This window comes from Panthera onca, chromosome F1, assembly GCF_046562875.1.
Source record: "Panthera onca isolate mPanOnc1 chromosome F1, mPanOnc1 haplotype 2, whole genome shotgun sequence".
NCBI lineage: Eukaryota > Metazoa > Chordata > Mammalia > Carnivora > Felidae > Panthera > Panthera onca.
Window position 1 is genome coordinate 18,356,594 of NC_138355.1, and position 6,824 is coordinate 18,363,417.

The 6,824-nt window shown below is 39.3% G+C and overlaps 1 pseudogene across 1 annotated transcript in view; it reads right to left on the reverse strand.

Annotated features, from left to right (window-relative positions):
* Nucleotides 1–6,824, reverse strand: part of LOC132686051 (large ribosomal subunit protein eL8 pseudogene) — a 93,308-nt pseudogene that overhangs the window by 27,112 nt on the left and 59,372 nt on the right. The gene's annotated exons all lie outside the window — the stretch shown is intronic.

Here is a 6,824-nt window from a genome sequence, read left to right on the forward strand (position 1 = left end):
CCCTAACACAACATCTGCCTTATTTACCTCAAACTGGAAATAACGCTCATTCAGATGCAACAATGCATCAGCCATGCAACAAATATTAACTCATTCAACCATTGAGCATTATTCTAGATATTGGGAGAAGGACAGTGAGCAAAATAGACAGGAGTTTTCTATTCTAATGGGGGAGGCAAGCAAGAAGAAATAAACATTCCATATGTATGGCCATACATGGTATTTATAATACATCATATGATAACATGCATAATGTGCTATTAGGGAAAATACAACAGTAGAGATTATATAGCATGATGCAGAACTACATGTATAGTGTGATTAGGGGTAGCATCTTGGGAATCCTAAAGTAGTAAAGAAACAAGCCATGTGGAGGGCATTATGGGGTTGGGGGTCAGGGGGGCAAGTACATTTATGGGTAATAAGTAGATCTAAACCCACAAGGTTTCTCAACCTCAGCACTATTGACATTCTGAGCCACATAATTCTTTGTTATGAGGAGCTGTCCTGTATATTGTAGAATTTTGAGCAACAGCCCTCACCTCTACTCACTAGATGCTGGTAGCTCCCCTCTCCTAGATGTGACAACCAAACTGTCTCCAGACATTGCCAAACGTTCCTGAGGGCAGGGGGTGGGGGCAGTAAAATCACCCCAGTTAAAAACCACTCATCACTGGCATAAACTTGAGACCGAGTCTTAGGCAATGATTCTTAAATTCGGGAGGTGCAGCTAAAGGAGTCCTTAGATTGAAACATAGCTTCAAATACATAGAAAAGAAGAATGACAAAAGATCAGTAATCTAAGTACCTATTTTTAAAAGCTAGGAAAACAAAGGCATACCAAACCCGTATCAAGTTAAAGAATGAAATAATGAAGATAAAAACAAAGATCAACAAATATAAACATACAATAGAGAAAGATAAATGCACAATAGAGAAAAATCAACAAAGCCAAAAGCTAGTTCTTTGACAATTTTAATAAAATTTATATAGCCCTATCAAGAACAATAAAGAAACAAGGCACAAATTACTAGTGTCAAGCATGAAGAATAGACAGCACTACAAATCCTACAAACATTATCATAAGGAGATGTTAGGAACAATGTTATGGAAATGAATTTGAAAATTTGGATGAAAATGTCAAGTGTCCTATAAATACAGAGAACACACTGCTGGTTGCCAGAGAGGAGCAGGTGGGGGATGGGCAAAATGAGTGAAGGGGAGTAAGAGAAACAGGCTTCCAGTTATGAAATAAAGAAATCACAGGATAAAAGATACAGCATAAGGAATATAGTCAATGATATTGTAATAGCATTGTATGATAAGAGATTATAGCTACACTTATGGTGAGCATAGCATAAGGTATACACTTGTAGAATCATTATTTATACACCTGAAACTAATGTAACATTGTTTGTCAACTACATACTCCAAAATTTTGTTTTAAAAAAGAAAGGACAGGGGCGCCTGGGTGGCTCAGTTAAGTGTTCAACTCTTGATTTCAGCTCAGGTCATGATCTCACAGTGGTGAGATCAAGTCCTGCATCGGGCTCTGTGCTGGGCAAAAGCCTACTTAAGATTCTCTCTTCCTCTGCCCCTCCCCTGCTCCCTCTCTCGAAAGAAAGAAAGAAAGAGAAAAAGAAAAAGAAACAAGACAAGTCTTAGAAAAATGCAAAATATCAAAACTGAAACAAAATAAAATAGAAAATCTGAATAGTAATACAGTAAAACCTTGGATTGCAAGTAACTTGTTGTACAAGTGTTCCACAAGATGAGCAAACATTTCTAATACATTTTAACTTTATAAACAAGCAATATCTTGCAATACGAGTAGTATGTGACATCAACTGTCAGATGACCACAACTGAGCCAATGGTTCTCTCCCCCTCTCTCTCTCATTGCAGGATTATGGGTGATCATTTCCCATGCTCGGATGCTTGTTCCCAGGCTGCGGTGTTTGGCAGAAATCAGTGATTTTTCAGAACATTGAAAGGTGCCCACAGCTGGCATTGGTGTATTTTTTGTCACTTCAAAGAACCTATGGACAGTCCTTTGCTTTTCCATACAAGAGTAATCTTAAGGATACTTTGCTTCATTCTAGGTCAGGCTGCCTGCAGACATAGACCCTTTCCTCTGCTGCCTTATTGCCAGTTACATTAAATACAGTATATGACAAGAGTTTATTAATACTTTATTGTAGTCAACATATGTTAGTGATAGTGAAAGTCATCTTACACATAACTCTCCTCTCTCTTGTCTCCCTCACACCAGCCAGGAAGGTTTTCAAAGGTAAGTGCAGGTTATTTATTTTTCTTTATATTTTGTATTTTCTTTATTATTTTGTATTATATTACAGTATTGTAATCATTTTTACATGAATATTTTTGGGTTGTGGAACGAATCATCTGAGTTTCCATTATTTTTTTAAATATTTATTTATTTGTGTGAGAGAGAGAGTACAAGCAGGGAAGGGGCAGAGAGAGAGGGAACACAGAATCTGAAGCAGGCTCCAGGCTCTGAGCTGTCAGCCCAGAGCCCAATGCAGGATTCAAACTCATGAGCCATGAGACCATGACCTGAGCTGAAGTTGGATGCTTAACCAACTGAACCACCCAAGTGTGCCTCCATTATTTCTTATGGGGAAATTTTCTTTGATATGCAAGTGCTTTGGATTACAAGCATATTTCCAGAATGAATTAACCAAGGTTTTACTGTATATATTTAAATAAATTGAATCTATAATTTAAAACATCTCCACAAAGAAATCTTCAGGTCTACACACCTACGCTAATAAATTCTTCCAAATATTTAAGGAAGAAATAATACTAATATACTCAAACCCTTACAGAGAATTGGAAAAAATAAAAACACTTCTCAACTGATTTTATAAAGTCAGCATAATCTTATTACCAAAAACGAGGTAAGGATATCACAAGGGGGAGAGGGAGTAATTACAATCTTTTCATGAATATCAATTCAAAAACTCTAAACAATATGTGACCAAAATGAATTGAGACATATAAAAAATAATGCATTATCAACAAGTTGAATTTATTCTAGGAACACAACGTTTAATATTCAAAACTAGCATGATAATATCAATGAATCCATAAAAAGCATGTGATAAAATTCAACACTCATTCATGATTTTTTAAAAAATGTTTTAAAACTAGAAAGAACGTCCTTAATGTAATTAAGAATACTTAACAGGGGCGCCTGGGTGGCTCAGCCGGTTAAGCGTCCGACTTCGGCTCAGGTCACGATCACGCGGTCCGTGAGTTCGAGCCCCGCCTCGGGCTCTGGGCTGATGGCTCAGAGCCTGGAGCCTGCTTCCGATTCTGTGTCTCCCTCTCTCTCTGACCCTCCCCCGTTCATGCTCTGTCTCTCTCTGTCTCAAAAATAAATAAAACTTAAAAAAAAAATTTTTTTAAAATTAAAAAAAAAAAAAAGAATACTTAACAAAAATCCTGTAGCAAATATAACTTAGAGGGAAATATTGAAAGCTTTGCCCCTAAGACTGGAAATGAGGCTAAGATACCCATTCAGCATTTCAACTCAACATCATATTAGAGATACTAGCCAATGAAATAAACCAATAAAAAGAAATAAAAGGCATTTTTAAAACAGACATTAGTCAAAAATTATGTTTGGAAAAATCCAAAAGAAACTAGATGTCCAGTTAGAATTCCTAATGAATTTAGACCAATATACAAAAAAAAAAAAATGTATTTCTACCAACTAGAAAAAAATTTTTAAACGGTTTTAAAGTACCATTGGGATGGGCTTGTAGCTATGACACCATGAAGCAGTCAGCAAATCCCCTCTGCAAAACAACAACAACCAAAAAGGATAAAACTGGCCACATCATTCTTCATGACTTCATCTTTCATGGAGAGGGGCGTTACAATATTGAGACTGATAAAGCTTTGCTCCCCATCTAAGGGGGCAGCTCTGTCCTCTGGAAAGTTGGCCTACAAGGAAGTTCTTCATTGTCTGGTGAGTACCGATCAGGGGTCTTAAAAGAATCTTCACAGGGACTCTACCTTCCAGTTCCTTCTCAGTTCCACATACTACCTCATTCAATTCTCCTACAGGTGAAAAAGTGAAAGTATGAGACGGGTAAGATGCCCCCTCCTTGACCTACAAGTTGGAAGGAGCCAAAAATAAAACCTCTCACTTTATACCCCAGTGAACACATACTTGTTGAACATTTGCCACTGTACATGCTGATGTGCGTACGAGGTCCCCACTCTGTGAAGTTATAGGTCCCTCAGGAGACCCACTGTATGGAAGCCACAGTTCCCATACTCTTGCCTTACTACATAAGGCAGAGAACGCAGATGTGTGAAGAAGCAAGTGTGAGACAGGAAGGAGTGGTGATTATGTCGAGCTGGAGAGTTTCTGCCTAAAAACATTCAGATTCAAAAATTGGTGTATATTCCCCTGTGGGCCAAAGAAATGAGCCTGCAACTTTAAAGGTCAGCACCCCACTCATCCATCACCCACAGGGGAGCCATCCCAAAGGGAAAAGAAAAGATAAAACAATTTCAGCTATCAATACGTCGTGTGTGGAAAATAAAACGGGCTTATGTGAGGGCAAATACGGAAGGAGAGGGATGTGTTAACTCTTCAGGGAAGATAGCCCATTCCAGAGCCCTGCCTGTCTGTCTGTGTCTCCACCAAGAGTTTCCAGTGAGGAACTCAGTTCTCAAGAGGCTTATTCTCTGACCTGTGCTTATGAAATGAAGTAATCCAAAATTCCACTCTGATGAGGTGAGCTATTAGAATAATCAGGAAGATGATCTCTTCTTTGGAAAATCTTACCCAAAGATCGTTGAAAGAGTTAGGTTTTAACAAGTCCGGGCAGATTCTGAAAAGGAACGATTGTCTTACTAGAAAATCGGCCTGTCACTCTTCATGCATTCCAGAAATCACATATTATAGACAATTTGATTATTTGAGTATTCTGAGGTTTGCCTAGCACTGGACTTTGCTCCTGGTGAGCAACTTATGTCTCTCCATGTTGTTGTTGTTGTTGTTGTTATTGTTTTGAGTTTGTTTTGTTTTTTACATTATATTATTTCCAGTAGTTCACATCCTTGTCTCGCAGTCTTTTCATGGTCCAAGCTGTATGTCTTTAATGTTTTGCACCTACTCTCAGTAAGGTGTTTCACATGTGTCATTGCCAGTTGTTTTTGAGAGAATTCTTCCTGGCTTAGGAGTCTGGCAACAAACAGTATAGCTTGTTGCAGTGTTCTCTGTATACTAGGAAGGGGGAAAAAAAAAGGACATGAGCTTTCAAATGTAAGTGTAAGTATAGGGTATGTGTCGGTATAGTTATAGACATAGGTGTAGGTATAGGTGTTGGGGTCGATGTAACTACAGGTGCTACAGGAGTAAGTGTGAGTACAAATTATCAGCACAAGTACAGTCTGGTCATGCTTGGAGTCTTGGCCATGGTGGCAGAACTTCTGTGTGGGCAGCTCTCATTCATACCTAACTGACAAATGATGTGGGAGACCTTTCAGGTCTTCTATGTCTCTTTTTGCCCCTAACTGCTCACTTCAAAGGAAAGGCATGGAAATAGGAAATACTAACTAGCCAAATTAATAGGTCTAGGAAAAAACTGGAGGGGGGGGTGGAGAAAATATATGAAAAAGAAAAGGAATCAATTGACTCTGGGTATCCAATAACCCATGATGAGGCTAGTTGAGTTTTAGCTGTGTATGTGTTTTCACAGCTTAGGCCACAGACCTTTGAGATGATCTTGTTCAGGGAGAGGAAATAGATCTTATTTCAGTGTCACTTCTGGCTCCCTGGCAGTGGCTATGTGAAGACGTCATCCCTGTTATAGGTGTAGGAGGAAAGGTTGACAGTATGCTGCTCCCCAGGTATTTCCCTCCGTGATGTAGTCCGAAAACCTCATTTCATAAATTAAAAAGCAAAAACCAAGAGAATTTAAGTGACTTGTCCAAGGCCTCATAGCTACTTAGAAGCAGTTCTGGGACTCAGGTGTGGTAACTCCAAAGCAGTTCCTTCCATCACACCGTTATGCATAGTACCTGGCACACATAAGTAAGAATAATTCACACTGTAGATAGGTGGGGTGAAAACATGAGTAGGCCGAATAAGGACTTGCCAAAAGATGTGCATCCTGATCCCAGGAATTTGGTTGTTTCAACAAACATTATTCAATAGGCACTGCGTTAGTTGTTTGGGATAAAAAGATTTATTAAAACACAGAACCGTGGGGAACCTGGGTGGCTCAATCAGTTGAGCGTCTGACTTCAGTTCAGATCATGATCTCACGGTTTATGAGTTTGAGCCCCACATCAGGCTCTGTGCTGACAGCTCAGAGCCTGGAGCCTGCTACAGATTCTGTGTCTCCCTCTCTCTCTCTCTCTGCCCCTCCTCTGCTCACGTTCCATCTCTCTCTCTCTCTCAAAAATAAACACTAAAATTTAAAAATTAATAAATAAATAAAACAGAACCTATTCTCTTTCTTTTTTTTTTTTTTTTTTTTATTTATTTTTGGGACAGAGAGACACAGAGCATGAACGGGGGAGGGGCAGAGAGAGAGGGAGACACAGAATCGGAAACAGGCTCCAGGCTCCGAGCCATCAGCCCAGAGCCTGACGCGGGGCTGGAACTCACGGACCGCGAGATCGTGACCTGGCTGAAGTCGGACGGTTAACCGACTGCGCCACCCAGGCGCCCCAAAACAGAACCTATTCTCAAGAAGTTCATAGTTTAAGGAAACATATAAACATAAGCAAATTCCATTCACAGTCTCAGAGTTATTTTTAATTTTTTTTAACGTTTAT